The sequence below is a fragment of the Amblyraja radiata genome, unplaced genomic scaffold (assembly GCF_010909765.2).
Source record: "Amblyraja radiata isolate CabotCenter1 unplaced genomic scaffold, sAmbRad1.1.pri S89, whole genome shotgun sequence".
NCBI classification, from domain to species: Eukaryota; Metazoa; Chordata; class Chondrichthyes; order Rajiformes; family Rajidae; genus Amblyraja; species Amblyraja radiata.
Genome location: NW_022630172.1, coordinates 5,489,562 through 5,510,855, shown reverse-complemented (window position 1 = coordinate 5,510,855; position 21,294 = coordinate 5,489,562). Strand labels below are relative to the sequence as shown.

At 49.5% G+C, this 21,294-nt stretch overlaps 1 protein-coding gene and 1 long non-coding RNA gene across 4 annotated transcripts in view; both read right to left on the bottom strand.

The window, feature by feature from the left end:
• The window catches only part of LOC116969603 (zinc finger protein 850-like), a gene marked incomplete at its 3' end in the record, with an annotated part of 172,149 nt that overhangs the window by 12,464 nt on the left and 138,391 nt on the right, over positions 1-21,294 (bottom strand). The gene's annotated exons all lie outside the window — the stretch shown is intronic.
• On the bottom strand, positions 8,334-9,089 carry LOC116969589. Of its 3 annotated transcripts, none has more exons than XR_004410844.1 (3): positions 8,903-9,088; positions 8,735-8,818; positions 8,334-8,398 (listed from the first exon to the last, which is right to left on the bottom strand). It is a non-coding gene; the product is annotated as an uncharacterized LOC116969589 (long non-coding RNA). The 3 variants fall into 3 exon arrangements; XR_004410845.1 differs by lacking the exon at positions 8,735-8,818 and adding an exon at positions 8,651-8,734 and having other exon boundaries at positions 8,342-8,398; positions 8,903-9,089; XR_004410843.1 differs by lacking the exon at positions 8,735-8,818 and adding an exon at positions 8,651-8,734 and having other exon boundaries at positions 8,390-8,482; positions 8,903-9,089.

The following is a 21,294-nucleotide window of genomic DNA, read 5'->3' as shown; positions in this document are numbered from 1 at the left end:
ATGGCGGTGCTGGCGCAAAGGCCCAATCTCCACTCCTCTATCTCTCTCACTCTGTCTCTCTCTCCCTCTCCCCCCTATCATTCTCTCCTCGCTCTCACCCACACACAACTCTATCCCTCTCCCCCTCCCTCTCTTGTTCTCATCCTCCCCACCCTCTTTTCTCCCCTCTCTATCCCCTTCTCTCCTGTCCCTCCCCTCTTTCCCTCTCTCTATCCCCTTCTCTCCTCCATCGCCCTCCCCACCCCTCTCTCTATCCCCTCCACTCTCCTCTTCTCCCTCCCCACCCTACTTTCCTATCAATCCCCTTCTCTCTCCATCCCCGCCCTCTCTCTCTCTCGCTATCCCCTTTTCTCTCCCCTCCCCCTCCCCACCCTCTCTCTCTATCCCGTCTCTCTCGGGCTTCATCTCTCCCTCACCCCACCCTCTCTCTCTACCCCCTTCTCTTTCTCCATCTATCCCTCCCCACCTCTCTCTTTCCCCTTCTCACTCTCCATCTCTCCCTCCCCACCCCCCTCTCTCTCTCTCTATCCCCTTCTCTCTCCATCTCTCCCTCCCACCCTCTTTCTCTCTCTCTCTATCCCCTCTCTCCCCATCTCTCCTTCCCCACCCTCTGTCTCTCTCTCCCTATACCCTTCTATCTCTCCCTCCCCACCCTCTCTCTCTATTCCCTTCTCTCTCTCCATCTCTCACTCCCCACCATCTCTCTCTCTATCCCCTTCTCTCTCTTCATCTCTCCCTCCCCACCCTCTCTCTCTATCCACTTCTAACCATATATCCATATAACAATTACAGCACGGAAACAGGCCATCTCGGCCCTACAAGTCCGTGCCGAACAACTTTTTTCCCTTACTCCCACCTGCCTGCACTCATACCATAACCCTCCATTCCCTTCTCATCCATATGCCTATCCAATTTATTTTTAAATGATACCAACGAACCTGCCTCCACCACTTCCACTGGAAGCTCATTCCACACCGCTACCACTCTCTGAGTAAAGAAGTTCCCCCTCATGTTACCCCTAAACTTCTGTCCCTTAATTCTGAAGTCATGTCCTCTTGTTTGAATCTTCCCTATTCTCAAAGGGAAAAGCTTGTCCACATCAACTCTGTCTATCCCTCTCATCATTTTAAAGACCTCTATCAAGTCCCCCCTTAACCTTCTGCGCTCCAGAGAATAAAGACCTAACTTATTCAACCTTTCTCTGAAACTTAGTTGTTGAAACCCAGGCAACATTCTAGTAAATCTCCTCTGTACTCTCTCTATTTTGTTGACATCCTTCCTATAATTGGGCGACCAAAATTGTACACCATACTCCAGATTTGGTCTCACCAATGCCTTGTACAATTTTAACATTACATCCTAGCTTCTATACTCAATGCTCTGATTTATAAAGGCTAGCATACCAAAAGCTTTCTTTACCACCCTATCTATATGAGATTCCACCTTCAAGGAACTATGCATGGTTATTCCCAGATCCCTCTGTTCAACTGTATTCTTCAATTCCCTACCATTTACCATGTACTTCCTATTTTGATTTGTCCTGCCAAGGTGTAGCACCTCACATTTATCAGCATTAAACTCCATCTGCCATCTTTCAGCCCATTCTTCCAAATGGCCTAAATCACTCTAGACTTTGGAAATCCTCTTCATTATCCACAACACCCCCTATCTTGGTATCATCTGCATACTTACTAATCCAATTTACCACACCTTCATCCAGATCACTGATGTACATGACAAACAACAAAGGACCCAACACAGATCCCTGAGACACCCCACTAGTCACTGGCCTCCAACCCGACAAACAGCCATCCACCATTACCCTCTGGCATCTCCCATTCAGCCACTGTTGAATCCATCTTGCTACTCCTGCATTTATACCCAACAGTTGAACCTTCTTAACCAACCTTCCATGAGGAACCTTGTCAAAGGCCTTACTAAAGTCCATATAGACAACATCCACTGCTTTACCCTCGTCAATTTCCCTAGTAACCTCTTCAAAAAATTCAAGAAGTTTAGTCAAACATGACCTTCCAGGCACAAGTCCATGTTGACTGTTCCTAATCACACCCTGTTTATCCAGATGCTTATATATATTATCTCTAAGTATCTTTTCCATTAATTTGCCCACCACTGAAGTCAAACTAACAGGTCTATAATTGCTAGGTTTACTCTTAGAACCTTTTTTAAACAATGGAACAACATGCGCAGTACGCCAATCCTCGGGGACTATTCCCGTTTCTAATGACATTTGAAATATTTCTGTCATAGCCCCGGCTATTTCTGCACTAACTTCCCTCAATGTCCTAGGGAATATCCTGTCAGGACCTGGAGACTTATCTACTTTTATATTTTTCAAAAGTGTCAGTACTTCTTTTACTTTGAAACTCATAGTTTCCATAGCTTCTCCACTAGTTTCCCTTACCTCACATAATTCAATATCGTTCTCCTTGATGAATACTGAAGAAAACAAATTGTTCAATATCTCCCCCATCTCTTTTGGCTCTGCAGATAGCTGTCCACTCTGTCTCTCCAATGGACCAATTTTATCCCTCGTTATCCTTTTGCTATTAATATAGCTGTAGAAACCCTTTGGATTTACTTTCACCTTACTTGCCAAAGCAACCTCATATCTTCTTTTAGCTTTTCTAATTTCTTTCTTAAGATTCATTTTACATTCCTTATACTCCTCAAGCACCTCATTTACTTCATGCTGCCTATAATTATTGTAGATCTCCCTCTTTTTCCGAACAAGATATCCAATTTCCCTTGAAAACCAGGGCTCTTTTCAATTTTTACTGTTTCCTTTCAACCGAACGGGAACATAAAGATTCTGTACTCTTAAAATTTCCCCTTTAAATGTCCTCCATTTCTCTTCTACATCCTTCCCATAAAACAAAATGTCCCAGTTCACTCCTTTTAAATAATTTTGCATCTCATCAAAGTTAGCCTTTCTCCAATCAAAAATCTCAACCCTAGGTCCAGTTCTGACCCTCTCCATAATTATATTGAAACTAATGGTATTGTGATCACTGGACCCGAAGTGCTCCCCAACACATACCTCCGCCACCTGTCCCGTCTCATTTCCTAACAGGAGGTCCAGCACTGCCCCTTCTCTAGTAGGTACCTCTATGTATTGCTGCAAAAAAACTGTCCTGCACACATTTTACAAACTCCAAACCATCCAGCCCATTTACAGAATGTGTTTCTCAGTCTATGTGTGGAAAGTTAAATCTCCCACAATCATTACCTTGTGCTTACTACTAATATCTGCTATCTCCTTACATATTTGCTCTTCCAATTCTCGTTCCCCATTTGGCGGTCTATAATACACCCCTATAAGTGTTGATACACCTTTCCCACTTCTCAGTTCCACCCAAATAGCCTCCCTAGATGAGCCCTCCAATCTATCCTGCCAAAGCACTGCTGTAATATCTTCCCTGACAAGCAATGCAACACCTCCACCTCTTGCCCCTCCAATTCTATCACACCTGAAGCAACGAAATCCTGGAATATTTAGTTTCCAATCACAGCCCTCCTGCAACCATGTTTCACTGATCGCCACAACATCATACTTCCAGGTGTCAATCCAGGCTCTAAGCTCATCCACCTTTCTTACAATGCTCCTAGCATTAAAATATGCACATTTAAGAAACCCACCGCCTCTTATTCTCTGTTTATTTCCTTTTTATTTTTTTCTCCTCTTGTGTCCGAGTGCTTCCCTTTTCTGCTTCCTGCCTCCCATTCTGTCTACTAGCTTTCTCTATTTGAGTCCCTAGCCCCAACCATTCTAGTTTAAAGTCTCCCCAGTGGCCTTTGCAAATTTCCCCGCCAGGATATTGGTCTCCCTCGGGTTCAAGTGCAACCCATCCTTTCTGTACAGGTCCCACCTTCCCCAAAAGAAGTCCCAATGATCCAGAAACTTGAATCCCTGCCCTCTGCACCAGTCTTTCAGCCACTCATTTATCCTCCACCTTGCTCCATTCCTACTCTCACTGTCGCGTGGTACAGGCAGTAATCCTGAGATTGTTACCTTTTTGGTCTTTTTCCTTAACTCTCCTCCCAACTCCCTAAGTCCTCCCTTCAGGACCTCTTCCCTTTTTTTACCTATGTCATTGGTACCTATATGTACCACGACTTCAGGCTCCTCTTCCCCTCTCCCTCCATCTCTCCCTCCCCACCCTTTCTCCTCTCTCTCTATCTCTTTCTCTCTCCATCTCTCCCTCCCCACCCTCTCCCCCTATCTCTCTATCCGCTTTTCTTTCACCATCTCTCCCTCCCCACCCTCTATCTCTCGATCCTTCTCTCTCCATCTCTCCCTCCCCACCCTCTCTCTCTCTCTCTCTCTATCCCCTTCTCTCCCTCCCCCCCCCCCTCTCTCTCTATCCCCTTCTCTCTCTCTATCTCTCCCTCCCCACCCTCTATCTCTCTCTATCCCCTTCTCCCTCCCCACCCTCTCTCTCTATCCACTTCTCTCTCTCCATCTCTCCCTCCCCACCGCCTCTCCCTCTCTCTCTCTCTCCATCTCTCCCTCCCCACTCTCTCTCCCTCCATCTCTCTCTTTCTCACTCCCTCTCTCTCACCGTCCAGTGCGGGTCGGCTCCATCTTGGGCCGGCGATGCCGTCATTTCCGGGCTGATGCCCCTCTCTCCCCCCCTCCCTCTATAATCTTTCAGCGGGGCGGCCTCATCCTGGAAATGATGTCGCCGTCCCCCCCGGCCCCAAGAAGGAGCCGACCCGCACTGGAGGGAGAGAGAGAGAGAGAGATTTAAAAATGTTAACTCTTTTCTTAAGAAGTGGATAGATGTTTAGATCTAGTAATTGAATTTTGTAATTAGCTACAATTGGGTAACTAACTAATTATATGCTTTAATTTCAGCTCATCCAAGTAAGATTGTTTCATATTTGTTTCAGAATGCTTCAATCTATAATAACTGAAAATGTCATTCAGTTCTCTTAATGTTTCAGAAAGTTATGGGTTTTTGACTGTCCTTGATCACAGCTTTTGTGTTAAGTCAATGGAAAAGCAATAGGGAACAAGATGCTATGAAAATGGCCATAACCTTTTTAATAGGGGGTTTGCACGTAAGGTCACTGGGTCATAGGGCTTGAAGCACAGAGCCACTCAATCCATCTGGAGGACATCCGTAACTTCTGGTATATGTTATTAATGCAAGAAACGCGTACTTTCCTACCTGTTAAAAACCGTCAAAATGGTGATTTTTTTTGCGCTGAAAAAAATTGTGGAAGTCGGGGTAAGTGTGAGAGACATGTACCCAACTTCAGAATTCCAAACGTGGTGAAATGAAGGTAAAGAGAAGCGAGAACTGAAGGGACTACAGCAGCTAAAATGCTTGGTAAACATTGAAAATATTGGGAATTATCGTGTTTGCTCACTGCATTTCATCAAGTAAGGCATTATTTGTGTTTTTTCTTGATTCCTTTGGTATCTAAAAATTCTCAGAAGTGATAAATCTGGCTGTAAATTTTTTCTTCAGGCGTTTTCATTTTGTATGTAAAAACCCACTTGGGAAATATAGTCGATTTAAAAATATTACAGCCAGATTTATCACTTCTGAAACATTTTAGATGCCAAAGGAATCAAGAAAAAACACAAATAATGCCTGACTGTTGATGAAATGCAGTGAGCAAACGGCCAATGTTCGCCAAGCACTCGGGCTGTTGTTGTCCCTTCAGCTCTCGCTTCTATCCACCGTCATTTCTCCTCACTTTTGGAATTCTGAAGTAGGCTAAATATCTCACACGCTTATCCCGATTTCCATAATTATTTACAACGCAAAAATGGACAATTTCAGCGGTGGGGTTTTAACGGGCCCGCTACGCTGGAAACAAGGGTAAGTGCCTACCTGCAGTTCATCGCGTGTACTCCATTTGGAGTAGCCTAGCAACAGTACGGGTCATGGGTCGTGACCCCACTGCCGTGAAACCTCCCTATAGATTGAAGCATTCTGAAACAAATATGAAACAATCTTACTGGGATGACATGAAATTAAAGCATATAATTATTAGTTAGTTACCCAACTGTAGCTAATTACAAAATTCAATTACTAGATCTAAACATCTATCCATTTGAGAAAAGATGTAACATTTTAAAATCTCTCCTCCCTCACTAGCCCCTCGCCGCGCTAACCTCCACAGCGCAACTCTGACGCGCTCACGGGGGGGAGAACCCCCGAGAGAGACGACAAAGAAAGAGCTTCTCGCTAGCCACCCCCGCTCCCTCCCTCGTATCTCTAGATCCCTCCATCTCTCTCCCTCCCTCTATCTCTCCTCCTCCATCTCTCTCCCCTCCATCTCTCCCTCTCTCTGCCTCTCGCTCCCTTTCTCTCGCTCTCTTGTTTCTCTCTCTCCCTCTCTCTCTCTCCCTCCTTCTCTCTCTCACCGTCCATCTTGGGGCCGCAACGTCATTTCCGGGCAGAGGCTGGAAGATTCTAGAGAGGGGCATCAGCCCGGAAATGACGTAGCGCACAGCCCACCGGCCCCGCCCCGTTGCCCCGCAGGTTGAGGGGTAGCCTCACTCAGCCCGGAAATGACGGCAACGCCCCCGGCCCAAGATGGAGCCGACCCGCACTGGACGGTGAGAGAGAGGGAGAGAGAAAGGGAGAGATGGAGTGAGAAAGAGAGAGAGAAGGAGGGAGAGATGGAGATAGAGGGGGGGAAGAGAGAGAGAGAGAGAGAGAAGGGGATAGATAGAGTGGGGAGGGAGAGATGGAGAACGATAGGGGAAAGAGTGAGAGAAGGGGATGGAGAGAGGGAAAGGGGGGGAGATGACGAGAGAGAAGGGGATAAAGAGAGAGAGGTTGGGGAGAGAGAGGGATTGAGTAGCGAGAGAGGGAGAGAGAGGTCGATAGAGAGAGGAAGAGGGAGAGAGAGAGAGGGGCAGAGTGAGAGAGATAGAGGGAGATAGAGGCAGAGTGAGAGAGATAGAGGGGTGGCGAGAGAAGGGAGAGGGAGAGACAGAGGGGAAGAATTGAGGAAAGAAAGTTCGGAAGGGAGAGGGAGAGAGATATCTGAGCGGTGGGGGGCCGAGAGGGGCAGGAATAAGTAGAGAGGGTAGGAGAGAGAGAGGAGACAGTCCGGGGGAGGGAGGGGTGAGAGGCTGGGGGTTGGGAAAAGGGGTGAAGTGAGTAGCGGGGGGGGAAGCAAGGAGCAAAGGGAGGGGGGAGGCATTTAAGGGGGAGTGGGTTTCGTGCCGAGGGGGATGAACGGGGGGGGGCAGGGAACTGGGGGGGAGGGGTCAAGTGAGTCGAGGAAGGGGGTAGGGAGCCTGGTGGGGGTTCACACTGTTTGGAGGGGGGAGGGAGCAAAGAGGGGTAAGGAGCAGGAGGCGGCAGGGGTAAGGGGTAGGGAGCCACAGGGAGGAGGTCACATTGTTTGGGGGTGGGGAGGGTGTTGCAGTTTAGGAAGTCAAACCAGGGCAGGGTCTTCACTGTGAATGGCGGGGCGCTGGGGCAATAGACAAGAGACAATGGGTACAGGAGAAGGCCATTCGGCCCTTTGAGCTAGCACCGCCATTCAATATGATCATGGCTGATGCAGCGCGGAAACAACAGGTCTTTCGGCCCATGGGGTCCGCGCCGACCAGCGATCACCCCGTACACTAGCACTATCCTATGCACATTGGGGACAATTTAGCTATTTTGTGGAGGCCAATTAATTTACAACTGTACCGCTGCGCCAGTGTGCAGCGCAGAATTATATAACGGTTTCCTCCGCCATAAACGCACCCAATATGTGCTAGTATTGTCCTGTTTGCCAGCTTGTTGACCCTCTGTGTTCCCCTCCTGCAGGGTTTAGGAGCCGTTGCTGTGTACGGAGAGACGGGAACGTGAGCGGCCATTGAGGGCGGTCAGGGTGCCGGTGAGCCCTCCATCTGCTCGGTGTGCGGGCCGGGCTTCAAGGGCTGATCTTCGATGGAGGACAACATGACGGGGCACAACAAGGAGAAGCGTTATGAGTGCGACGTATGTGGCAAGGCCTGGCAGAGCCCGAGCCAGCTGGAGACCCACCGACGGGTGCACAGGATAGAACGCCCCTTCAACTGCATAGAGTGCGGCAAGAGCTTCAAGAGGGCGGATGTGCTGAAGGCCCACCGGCGGGTGCACACGGGCGAGAAGCCCTATGGCTGCTCCACATGTGGCGAGAGCTTTACCCAGTTGTCGGGGCTGCGGGCGCACCAGCGGGTGCACAGCAGTGAGCGGCCCTTCACCTGCTGCGACTGCGACAAAGGCTTCAAGTCGTCCAAGAATCTGAAGGTGCATAGGCGCGTGCACACCGGGGAACGTCCCTACACATGCAGCGACTGCGGCAAGGGCTTCACCCGCTCTGACTGCCTGCTGGTGCACCAGCGCACCCACACTGGCGAGCGCCCCTACACCTGTGCCCAGTGTGGCAAGGACTTCACTCAATCCATGAAACTGGTGCTGCACCAGCGCACTCATACCGGTGAGCGGCCCTACACCTGCGCCCAGTGCGGCAAAGGCTTCAAGTCGTCCACGGAATTGAAGTTGCACAGGTGGTTGCATACCGGGGAGCGGCCCTTCACCTGCAGCGACTGCGGAAAGGGCTTCATCCATTCCAGCAGCCTACTGGTGCACCAGCGCACCCACACCGGCGAGCTCCCCTACACCTGCGCCCAGTGCGGCAAGGGCTTCACCCACTCCAGCAACTTCCTGAGGCACCAGCGCACCCACACCGGCGAGCGTCCCTACACCTGCGCCCAGTGTGGCAAGGGCTTCAACCAGTCTAGTCACCTGCTGGTGCACCAGCGCACCCACACCGGGGAGCGCCCCTTCACCTGCGCCCAGTGCGGCAAGGGCTTCACCCGCTCTGACCGGCTGCTGGAGCACCAGCACACCCACACTGGCGAACTTCCCTACACCTGTGCCCAGTGTGGCAAGGGCTTCACCCAGTCCAGCAGCCTGCTGCAACACCAGCGTACCCACACCGGCGATCATACCTACACCTGCGCCCGGGGCGGCAAGGGCTTCACCCGCTCCTCCAAGCTGCTGTCCCACCAGCGGGTGCACGCCGGCGACTGTCCCGTCCCCAGCCCTGTGAGTGTAGAGCGCTTTGCCATGGCTTCCCATGCCCTGTCTCACCAGCACGTGCCCACCAGTGGCCCGCCCTACGACTGCCCGTACTGCGGTGAGGAGTTTGACAGCTCGCGGGGGTTGCGGCAACACCGGCGGACCCACGCCGGCGAGCAGCTGCTCCCACTGTGACAAGAGAGCATGGGGGCTGCGGGAGCAGCAGCGGATACACACCAGAGAGAGACCCTTTGTGTGCGCTGAGTGTGGCAAGGGTTTCACCCGCATGTCCAGCCTGTGGCAGCACCGGCGTACCCACAGCGGTGACCGTCCCTTCCCCTGCCCGTCCTGTGGTAAGGGCTTCACCCGCCTTGACCACCTGCTGGAGCACCGGCGAGTCCACACCGGGCCAGCACCCCTCACCTGCCCGCTCTGTGGCAAGGCCTTTGCCCGCTCCTCCAGCCTGCTGGCACACATCCACATTGTGAGGGATAAGATGATTAAACCACCACCATTGTGAGGGGCCGAAAGGTTGTAGTCACCGACCTTGTGATGGGCCGAGTAACTGGAAACACCAACCTTGTGATTCGAACAAACAGTCAGACCTTCAGAGCTGTTGATAACATTATAGAATAACAAGATGAGCTAAGGAATGTAGCTGACAACACAGAAGCTATTCTTTAGGTCAAAGGCAATTAATTAGGTTAGGGCACAGATACTGCGCATGCTTAATGAGTTAAATGAATATTAACTGTACGCCCCTCATGACAAAGAACCTAATTTAAATGTACATGCGATGTATGATGTGGGAGGAGAGGGAATGATTGATGACGCACGGAGGGGAGGGTTGGAAGATTGTGAACCTCGGTACCCTGATTGGAAGGGGTCAGAAGGGGAGGCATCCGATCAATAAAGACTGTATACTGAATTGTATAAAACAAGACGTTTTTCCTTTGCTCGGTGTGTCTCAACTTGGAGAGGCACCCGATTCTGCAGACTCGCAAATAAAGCATTTCTTGTTTCCACGATTTAGTCTCTGAGTAGTGATTGTGAGCACAAACAATATATCTCACAAGTTGGGGGCTTGTCCGGGATCGCCACTCCGGCCACTTGACGGAGGCACGAAAGGAAGGGAAGGTGCACCCTGCTGATTCAGCAGTTTCTGATCTCCTTGCTTGCCGTCAGTGGTTTGAGCGAGTGATATTCGGACAAGAGACTCTGGAAACAAGAGGGAATCCGGTGAAAGGGATCAATCAATCGAGCAATTTCTGTGCACAGGACTCGGGTAAGAATATTGACTATTAAGTATTACTCGGGCGATTGGGTTCTGTTGGACGGGAAAAGATCTGACAGGGATGGGTAACCGGAACGGGCAAAGTAAGGGCCCGGGGAAAAAGGCTCAAACTGGTGAAGAGCCGCACATTCCGCCTGATAGTCCATTGGGGCGGATGTTGCACGGATGGGGTGAGGGGGGGGGGGGGGTGAGGTGTGCGTCTGGCTTATTGAGACATCCGAAGAGTTGTCGGATTGAGAAATAAGTGGCGTTGGAACCCAACCCAAAGAACCCCCGTGGTCAGGGCATCTGCTCCTCCAGTGAGGGGGGGGGGGGGAGGCGAGAACCAGGGACCCCAAACTTTCAAAGAAGAGAAAGAGGAAGGGGTGAATGGAGGGACCAAGGTTGGGGTCCCCCGGGAAATAAAGAACAAGGATCAGGGGGATGGCACACCGGGCCATCCCGGTGTTATCATTGTCACAAAGAAGGACACTTTAAAAGAGAATGTCCAAAGATAAGGCATGAAGTACAATCGTACACACTGATGGAGGAATAGAGGGGTCAGGGGTTCCCCTCCTTGGGATGTGTAGGACGTACACGGGAATTCTTGGTAAACTTAAAATTATGTCCCCAAGGAGAAGACACGGTATTTATGGTAGACTCAGGGGCGGAAAGATCAAGTGTAACCAGGATACCGGAGGGAATGGGATTAGGGGAAAAGCAAGTCAAAATCTCGAGTAGGGGGAAAGGTAATGAAAGCTCCCGAGATAGAAGGAGTAATGGTAAGATATGAAAATCGAGAGGCCATGGAAGACTTAATCCTGGTGCCCCAGGCAGGAATAAATCTGATGGGAAGGGACTTACAAGTTCAATTAGGAATGGGCACAGCTCCCGTAGGTGGACAGATTATAGTACAACTATATAAATTGACGACCCAAGATGAAGAAAGAATAGTCTCACAGGTGTGGGCAAGAGAGGGAAATAGGGGAGGGCTAAGAATACCACCTCTGAGGATAGCCTTGCGAGAAGGAAGTGAAGTAGTACAGGTAAGACAGTATCCGATTTCAATGGAAGGAAGGAAAGGGCTGCAGCCAATTATAGAAAACTTACTGAAGGATGGAGTATTGGAGAGTTGTATGTCCCCCTACAACACGCCAATACTCCCTGTAAGAAAGACTGACGGAACGTTCCGACTGGTCCAGGACCTAAGAGAATTGAATAGGGTAGTTAGGGCTCGACACCCGGTAGTCCCAAATCCTTATACCATAATGGGGCGTATACCCCCTAACCACAGGTGGTTCAGTGTGGTAGATCTGAAAGACGCCTTTTGGAGCTGCCCCCTGGCTGAGGAAAGTAGAGACCTCTTTGCATTCGAGTGGGGAAAACCCAGACACACTGAGGAAGCAACAGTATCGATGGACTGTGCTCCCTCAGGGATTTACTGAATCCCCGAACCTGTTCGGGCAAATATTAGAACAAGTATTAGAGGATGTTCCCAGGACCTATGGGACACAATTATTGCAGTACGTAGATGATTTGTTACTCTCAGGCGGAGAAGAAGAGCCAGTAAGGGATGCAACCATAACCCTCTTAAACTTTTTAGGGGAAAAGGGATTGAGAGTGTCCAAAAATAAACTACAATTTGTAGAACAGGAGGTTAAATATCTAGGACACCTGATTAGTGACGGGAAAAGGAGAATAACCCCCGAAAGAATAGCTGGGATCACCGGGCTGCCGATGCCAAGGAACAAAAAGGAAATCAGGAAGTTTCTCGGGTTAATTGGATACTGTAGATTATGGATAGACAATTACACCCGACAAGTCAAGTTCTTGTATGATAAATTGTGTGAGGAGACTGATAAAGTACAATGGGATTCTGAGGACGAACAGAGATTTGGAGAAATAAAGAATAGCCTGATCACCGCACCGGTACTGACCCTCCCGTCCATCGATCAACCATTCCATCTCTTTGTTAATGCGGAGAATGGAATTGCGTTGGGGGTACTGACACAAAAGAGAGGAGGGAAGCGACAGCCAGTCGCATTCCTTTCTAAACTCTTGGATCCGGTGTCATGAGGGTGGCCTGTATGTATTCAAGCGGTCGCAGCAACAGCAATATTAGTGGAAGAAAGTAGAAAATTGACATTTGGAGGTGACCTGGTAGTATCCACTCCCCACACGGTCCGGACAATACTAACTCAGAAGTCCAACCGGTGGTTGACTGACTCCAGGATCCTAAAGTACGAAGTGATACTTATGGAAAAAGACGATTTGACCATTCTGACCGATAAGAATTTAAACCCTTCCCAGTTTTTATACTCGGCGGACGACGAGCAGGAAGGGCAGAGACCAGAACACTACTGTAGCGAAGTTATAGAACTACAGACCAAGAGCAGGGAGGATTTGGAGGAGCAGCCTCTGGTAGAGGGAGAAAGGTGGTTTATAGACGGTTCTACCCGCTGTATAAATGGAAAAAGATATAGTGGGTATGCCATAATAGGAGGAGAAGGATTTGAAGGAGTGGAGGCGGGCAGGTTGCCAGGTAGTTGGTCGGCTCAGTCATGTGAATTGTATGCCTTAATACGGGCGTTAGAATTGTTGGAGGGGAAGGAAGGAACGGTGTACACCGACTCCAAATATGCATTTGGAGCAGTGCACACGTTTGGGAGAATATGGAAAGAAAGGGGGATGATTACAGCAAGAGGAAAGGAGTTGGCACATGAGCAATTAATTGAGAAGGCGCTGGAAGCATTACATTTGCCAGAAAGGATCGCGGTGGTTCATGTGGCGGGACACCAAAAGGGGAACTCATTAGAAGCAAGGGGAAATGAAGCGGCAGACGGAGCCGCCAAAAAGGCAGCGACAGAAGGAACAGTGAGGATGTTGTCTTTAATACCATTAAGGGAAGGAGTAGGAAAGATACCTGTATTCTCACAGGAGGAGGAGGATAAAATGAATGAGTTAGGGGCTCGGCGTTCCACTGACGGGAGGTGGTGGACGCCGGATGGGAAACAAATGTTAACCAAAGGATTAACTCGGGATTTGATGACACAACTGCACTCCCAGTCACATTGGGGAGCGCAGGCCCTGTGTGACACACTACTACGGACCTACGCTTGCCGAGGTATCTATACTTTGGCTAAGCAGACAGTCTCCGGTTGTGTGTTATGTCAGAGGGTTAACAAGAAGGTAATGAGAGCTGTCCCGGGTGGAGGACAACAATTGGCTATAAGACCCTTCCAGAGAATACAGGTCGATTTTACAGAACTTCCAAGAATACAAAGGTGGAAGTACTTCCTAGTAGTTGTAGACCATTTCACCAGGTGGGTGGAAGCATTTCCCACGATAAATGCCACCGCTCAGGCAGTAACCCGGATATTATTAGAACAAATCATTCCCCGATACGGGGTCATCGAATCCATAGATTCCGACCGAGGAACACATTTTGCCTCTAAGGTTCACCTGTTGGTTTGCAGTACCTTGGGAATAAATTGGAAATTGCATACACCCTGGCACCCCCAGAGTTCTGGGCGAGTGGAAAGGATGAATGCAACCCTTAAAACACAGATAACTAAGTTAATGGAGGAAACCAGACTACCCTGGACTAAGTGTTTACCAATTGCATTATTAAGAATACGAACGGCACCCCGTAAAGCTATTGCGGTGTCTCCCTACGAAATGTTGTTTGGGCTGCCCTATCTTGGAAAGGTAGAGGGCACGCCGACCTTCGAAGGCAGCGATGTGTTCCTGAGGAACTATTTACTGGCAGTGTCTCGTTCCCTTGCAGAATTAAAAATAAAAGGACTGTTGGCACAAAGTCCACCACTCGACTTTCCAATACACGTTATAAAGGCCGGTGACTGGGTACTGATTAAAAGTTGGAAGGAGGAGAAACTGCAGCCCCGGTGGACTGGCCCATACCTGGCATTGCTGACAACGGAGACAGCAGTATGAACAAAAGAAAAAGGGTGGACACATGCGACCCGGGTTAAAGGACCCGTTGACCAGACGTCAGTTCCTGAGAAAGACGATCAGTGGACGGTAAAACCAGGGAATAAGCCCCTGGCATTAACTTTCAGTAAGAAATAAGTGTATGAAACTAACAGCATGAAAGGAGCAGTTGTAGTATTACTAACTATGTATGTAACCATTATAAGAAGTGTTAATTACTGTGATAAGTGCTACCATCCTATCAGATATGGAGGGCGAACAACCAGAGCATTTACCTATCATTCCCATGTAAGTGATGTTTGCTACGACCTAAGGACTAAAGCTGTTTGTCAGGACGGAGGGAGGGGGTATTATGTAGTAGAAAATAAGGGACATGTAGGAAGTGTTGGGCACATTACCTGCCCAAAAGGGGAGAAATGGGTCTGCATGACCAAGAGAGGACAGTTAGGCATCCCTTCCCGAGCCAGGGAGGAAACATTAGACAGAATTAAGGAGGTAGTGATAGGGAAGTTAGCAGAAGCAGTAGTCAACAAACCTCCCCCACCTTCCCAGCCTCAACTGCACCAGACTATGTATGATGAAATAAAGCAGCAGATTGAGATCCCCGAAGTGGGGAGAAACCTGTTTGTGGACTTGGCCCTCCGGATAGCCAGAACCCTGAATGTGACTAACTGTTGGGTTTGTGGAGGACCGCTGATGAGCTCACGGTGGCCATGGAGAGGATCTATCATTGAGGTATGGAACCTGATAAAGTGGAATTTGACGGTGGGAAGAGATCGAAGTCCCCAGGAATGGGTCCTGACACACACCCCGGTTGGAACTGAGTGTATCGCCAGGCCCTGGGCAAAGGATGCCATCCTAGTAGGCAGCAGCCCCTGCCAGCACATCATCACCCAGTGGCCAAATCAATCCCGAGTGTGGTGGCCAGAGGAACCTCAATGGTATCCCACTGTAAAGGATGAAGGAAACTGTACTATCTGGATGAAGACTGATGGATGCGAATCGACTGGATTATGGAATTGCACCGGGAACAACCCTTACCAGGGAATCCCAGTGTTGCAGGACATATGGGACAATGTTACCTCTAGTGGACCTGCCCCTGAAGGACTGCTATGGATATGCGGACACAAGGCATACTCGGTATTGCCAGAAAAATGGAGTGGGACTTTTTTAATTGGACTGGTACAACCAGGGTTTTTTTTTCTGTTGACCACTGAGGAGGGGCGGTCGCTAGGAACACCCATCTTTGACGATCTACACCGAACGAAGAGAGGAATGGACATCGGAAAATGGGAAAATTATGAGTGGCCACCTGCAAGAATCATCTCATATTATGGACCAGCCACTTGGGCACAGGACGGATCCTGGGGCTACCGGACCCCAGTGTATATGTTAAATCGGAGCATAAGACTACAGGCAGTGCTGGAAGTAATTATTAACCAGACTGCATCTGCACTAGAGATGTTGGCGAAGCAGCAGACACAGATGAGAACAGCGATATACCAAAACCGTTTGGCCTTAGACTACTTACTAGCCGAAGAGGGAGGAGTATGCGGAAAATTCAACCTCTCTAATTGCTGCCTAAACATAGATGACAACGGGCAAGCAGTAATGGATATATCAGAAGGAATCAGAAAAATAGCACATGTTCCGGTACAGAGATGGAACACAATCATGGGAGCAGGATGGTGTATTTACATCTTAGGAGGAGCCTGGTGGAAAGCGGTGGGACTGGTGATTTTATGGGCATTAGCTGCATTGATCATTATCCCCTGTTGTATACCATGTCTCAGGGTTCTTATAACCAGAAGTATAAGCCAAATGCAGGCAGTTGTAGTCCCCATGGGGGAGAAAGGGGGCGTCCAGAAGATAATGATAATGAGGCCGAGAGAGGACCCAGAGGAAAGAGAAATAAAAAGAATGTTATTAGCTTTGGAACAGCAGGAAGTCTAGGAATGGGGTTTAATACAGGATGCGTAGCAAAAGAAAAAGGGAGGATTGTGAGGGATAAGATGATTAAACCACCACCATTGTGAGGGGCCGAATGGTTGTAGTCACCGACCTTGTGATGGGCCGAGTAACTGGAAACACCAACCTTGTGATTCGAACAAACAGTCAGACCTTCAGAGCTGTTGATAACATTGTAGAATAACAAGATGAGGTAAGGAATGTAGCTGACAACACAGAAGCTATTCTTTAGGTCAAAGGCAATTAAATAGGTTAGGCCAACAGATACTGCGCATGCTTAATAAGTTAAATGAATATTAACTTTACGCCCCTCATGACAAAGAACCTAATTTAAATGTACATGCGATGTATGATGTGGGAGGAGAGGGAATGATTGATGACGCACGGAGGGGAGGGTTGGAAGATTGTGAACCTCGGTACCCTGATTGGAAGGGGTCAGAAGGGGAGGCGTCCGATCAATAAAGACTGTATACTGAATTGTATAAAACAAGACGTTTTTCCTTTGCTCGGTGTGTCTCAACTTGGAGAGGCACCCGATTCTGCAGACTCGCAAATAAAGCATTTCTTGTTTCCACGATTTAGTATACAGTCTTTATTGATCGGACGCCTCCCCTTCTGACCCCTTCCAATCAGGGTACCGAGGTTCACAATCTTCCAACCCTCCCCTCCGTGCGTCATCAATCATTCCCTCTCCTCCCACATCATACATCGCATGTACATTTAAATTAGGTTCTTTGTCATGAGGGGCGTAAAGTTAATATTCATTTAACTTATTAAGCATGCGCAGTATCTGTTGGCCTAACCTATTTAATTGCCTTTGACCTAAAGAATAGCTTCTGTGTTGTCAGCTACATTCCTTACCTCATCTTGTTATTCTACAATGTTATCAACAGCTCTGAAGGTCTGACTGTTTGTTCGAATCACAAGGTTGGTGTTTCCAGTTACTCGGCCCATCACAGGGTCGGTGACTACAACCGTTCGGCCCCTCACAATGGTGGTGGTTTAATCATCTTATCCCTCACAATAATGTTCAGTGTCACACACCCAGTGAGTGTAAACACAATCTCTCACAGTCTGGGACTTACCACAGTCTCTGTATTTTACAGTCCGGGTTCCTCAGAGCTTCAGACACCAGTTTCACTCCAGAATCTCCCAGTTTATTATCATTCAGGTTCAGCTCCGTCAGCGAGGGGTTTGTACTGAGGGCAGAGGCGAGATCCTCGGCTCCAGAATCTGTGAGACCGACACATTCCAGCCTGGAGATGAGAGAGGGTGAGGGTGAGGGACACAGAGAGACAGGACACAGTGCAAATCCCCAGTGTTTATCAGTGACACAATTACTGATCATATTAATGTTCTGTGTCAGACACCCAGTGAGTGTAAACACAATCTCTCACAGTCTGGGACTTACCACAGTGCCTGTATTTTACAGTCCGGGTTCCTCAGAGCCGCAGACACCAGTTTCACTCCGGAATCTCCCAGGCCGTTGTATCCCAGTCTAAACACAAACAGACAGAGTAAGAAACAAACGGATACAAACCCCGCCCGGTGAGGCTGAGATAGACAACTTCTCTCAAAGGGATATTTCTGGAAACACCTCAGCACATTATTGAACAAATCCGTGTGGATGTGGGTGTTTGGTGACTTTCACCATTTATTCTCATTCCCCGACAACCGGGACAAGATTTTTTCTCATTCCCCGTGCAGTGAACGGCGGCAGGGCAGGGCAGGGCAGGCAACAGGCGTGTCCCGGGGGAAGGGGTCGATCACCGTGACCCGGGGGAGCCCAACCACCCCGTGCACAGTGACGGCCGCTCGGCCCCATAGAAGGGGTGCTGGACTGACGGAATAACAAAATAGTGGAACAATTTTACAGTTCAGTGTTAGCGTCAAACGGATATTTACCCCAAGTCCTGACACTTGTGCAGAACCGGTCCCAGCCGCTGGAGACCTTCACACTGAATGCGGCAGCTCACCAGATCGAGGTATTTGATTGTGTCACAGAGCCTGATGACATGAGACAGGACCGCACAGTCAATCGGGGTCAGTCCCAGTCCACGGAATGAAAGTGTTTCCACAGATCCCATTGTCTGCTGAGCCAGTGCAGGATTCTGTGACTCAAACAGGTAGTGCATCGTCTTCAGGAGGCTCCGTTTACCAGCTAAACTCCATGTGTTTCTAGCCCAGCGTTTAACCTCCTCCTTCACCCAGTCACTCACTCGGCGGATTGTTTGATGAGGGAATTTACCCAGAAACTCCTCCAGGATCCAAGCTGTCCGCGGGGAGGAGAGACCAGCGACAAAACGGAGAAATACTTCAAATCGCCCGTCTGAATTGCCATGGGCTTCAATGAGGAGTGTTGTGATATCCCCGCGATCTACAGTCAGGAATTGTGCGAGTGCGGCTACAAACTCTTGGATGGTGAGGTGCGGGAAGGTGTACACCACGCTCCGGGCTGAATCCTCTCTCTCCAAAAGTTCCATTAGGAACCCGGACAGGAACTGGGAAGGCTGCAGATTGCAATTGATCAAATCTTCATCTGTGAACACAATGTTCTTCTCAGCCACTCCAGTGAAGGCCATCTGACCAACCCTCAGTAACACCTCACGGAGGTTCTCAATCTCACGGCCGTGGTTTTTCAGGATGTTGTAAATAAAGTAGCAATATAGTTGTGTGATGGTCTTGAGAACTTGCTGCGGGTCCTGGTGTGTTTGTGTGAAGAAGGGACCCAGTGTCAGGACAAGGATCCAGCAGTAGGAGGGGTTGTAGCTCATGGTGTACAGGATCTCGTTCTCCTTCACATGTTTGAAAACAGCTGCTGCCACCGTCTGATCTTCAAAATACCTGGTGAAATATTCCTTCCGTTCCTCACCAACAAATCCCAGGATTTCAGCCCAGACACTGATCTCTGCCTTTTCCAGTAAATGTAACGCAGTGGGGCGGGTGGTGACTAGCACTGAACAACCTGGGAGCAGCTTGTGCTGGATTAAACTGTACACAATGTCAGACACTTCACACCACCACTCGGGATCTGGACACTGGTGCTTAGGTTCTGTGTCTCTCCGACTGTCAGCAAAATCGATTCTGCCCTTGAATTCATCCAGACCATCGAATATAAACAGCAATCTCTCTGGGTACTTCCAGACCTCCCGCAGCATATTCCCAAAGTAAGGATACTGATCCAGAATCAGTTCCCTCAGGTTTATTCTGTGTTTAATCATGTTCAAATCCCGGAATTTGAAACTGAAGACAAACTGGAAGTGTTGGTATATTTTCCCTGTGGCCCAGTCATGAACAATCTTCTGCACCATTGTTGTTTTTCCGATCCCCGCGACTCCGGACACTGATGCTGAACTCCCCGCGACTTCGGCTACTGATTCTGAACTCCCAGATCGGGATTTACTCCGGGAAAAGCTGCTGTGGAACAATTGATCAGTCCTGATTTTTTCCAGTTCTCCCCGGAGATGTTTCTTTTGCCATTCCTCATGGTCCCGGCCTCTTGCCAGCAGCTCATGTTCCACCAGTGTCCGATCTCGAACAGTGGAGATGATTGTGAGCTCAGCGTATCGATCAAGCAGCAGGAAATTCTTAACCATCTCGTTCATCAGGATAGTGTTCACACTCAGTGTTTCAGTCTGTGCTCGCAGAGTCTCCTTGTGTTTCCGTTGAACATCTTGCACGGGAAAAGGCAGATAATGGACACAATGTTAGATGGCTCAACTCAAACCCAACAATCATGATTACAAGAATGAGTTCAATGCCCTTCAACTGAATTGACGGATTTCAGTGGAATGAGGTAAACCTGGTGGGAGAGAGATAGAGATAGAGAGATAGAGGGAGAGGGAGAGTGGGATGGGGAGAGGGAGAGGGAGAGAGGGAGGAGGAGAGAGGGAGAGGGAGAGAGGGAGATGGGAGAGAGGGAGGGAGGGGCGAGAGAGAGTGGGAGAGAGGAGGGAGGGGAGATGGAGGTGGGAGGAGAGGGAGGGGGGGAGACGGGCGTGGGAGAGGGAGGGGGTGGAGGGAGCGGGGGGAAAGGGACGGGGGGGAGGGAGTGGGTGAGGAAGGGGGGGGAAGGAGGGGGGTGAGGGAGGGGGGGGAGGGGAGAGAGAGAGGAAGAGAGAGGGAAGGGAAGGAGAGGGAGCGAGGGGGAGGGAGGGAGGGGAGAGAGGAGGAGGGGGAGATGAAGAGAGGGAGGGAGGGAGAGATGGAGGGAGGGAGAGATGGAGGGAGGGAGAGGTGGAGGGAGGAAGAGGGAGGGAGAGGAAGAGGGAGGGAGAGGGAGGGAGAGAGAGAGAGAGGGAGAGGGAGAGGGAGAGGGAGAGGGAGAGGAAGAGGGAGATCATCAGTTGAGTGGGGAGGATTGTCGGGTAGACAGTGAAGACCAGGGAAACACAGTCCAGGAGCAGGGGAGTGAGAGACAGATCACATTCATTCAGGTTTATATTCACTCTGGTGGAGGGAACCTCGTGATTCAAGACCATAGACATTGTGGACTTTCAGGAATGTTCTAAGAATCTACATATTTTCAGTATGTCAAGACCCTACCAGGAGTGTGTGGGTTACACAGTGTGTCAGGACTCTATCCAGGAGTGTGTGGGGTTACACAGTGTGTCAGGGACCATCCAGGAGTGTGTGGGGTTACACAGTGTGTCAGGGACCCATCCAGGAGTGTGTGGGATTACACAGTGTGTCAGGACTCTATCCAGGAGTGTGTGGGGTTACACAGTGTGTCAGGGCCCATCCAGGAGTGTGTGGGGTTACACAGTGTGTCAGGACTCTATCCAGGAGTGTGTGGGGTTACACAGTGTGTCAGGACTATATCCAGGAGTGTGTGGGGTTACACAGTAGTCAGGACTCTATCCAGGAGTGTGTGGGGTTACACAGTGTGTCAGGGACCCATCCAGGAGTGTGTGGGGTTACACAGTGTGTCAGGACTCTATCCAGGAGTGTGTGGGGTTATACAGTGTATCAGGGACCCATCCAGGAGTGTGTGGGGTTACACAGTGTGTCAGGACTCTATCCAGGTGTGTGTGGGGTTATACAGTGTGTCAG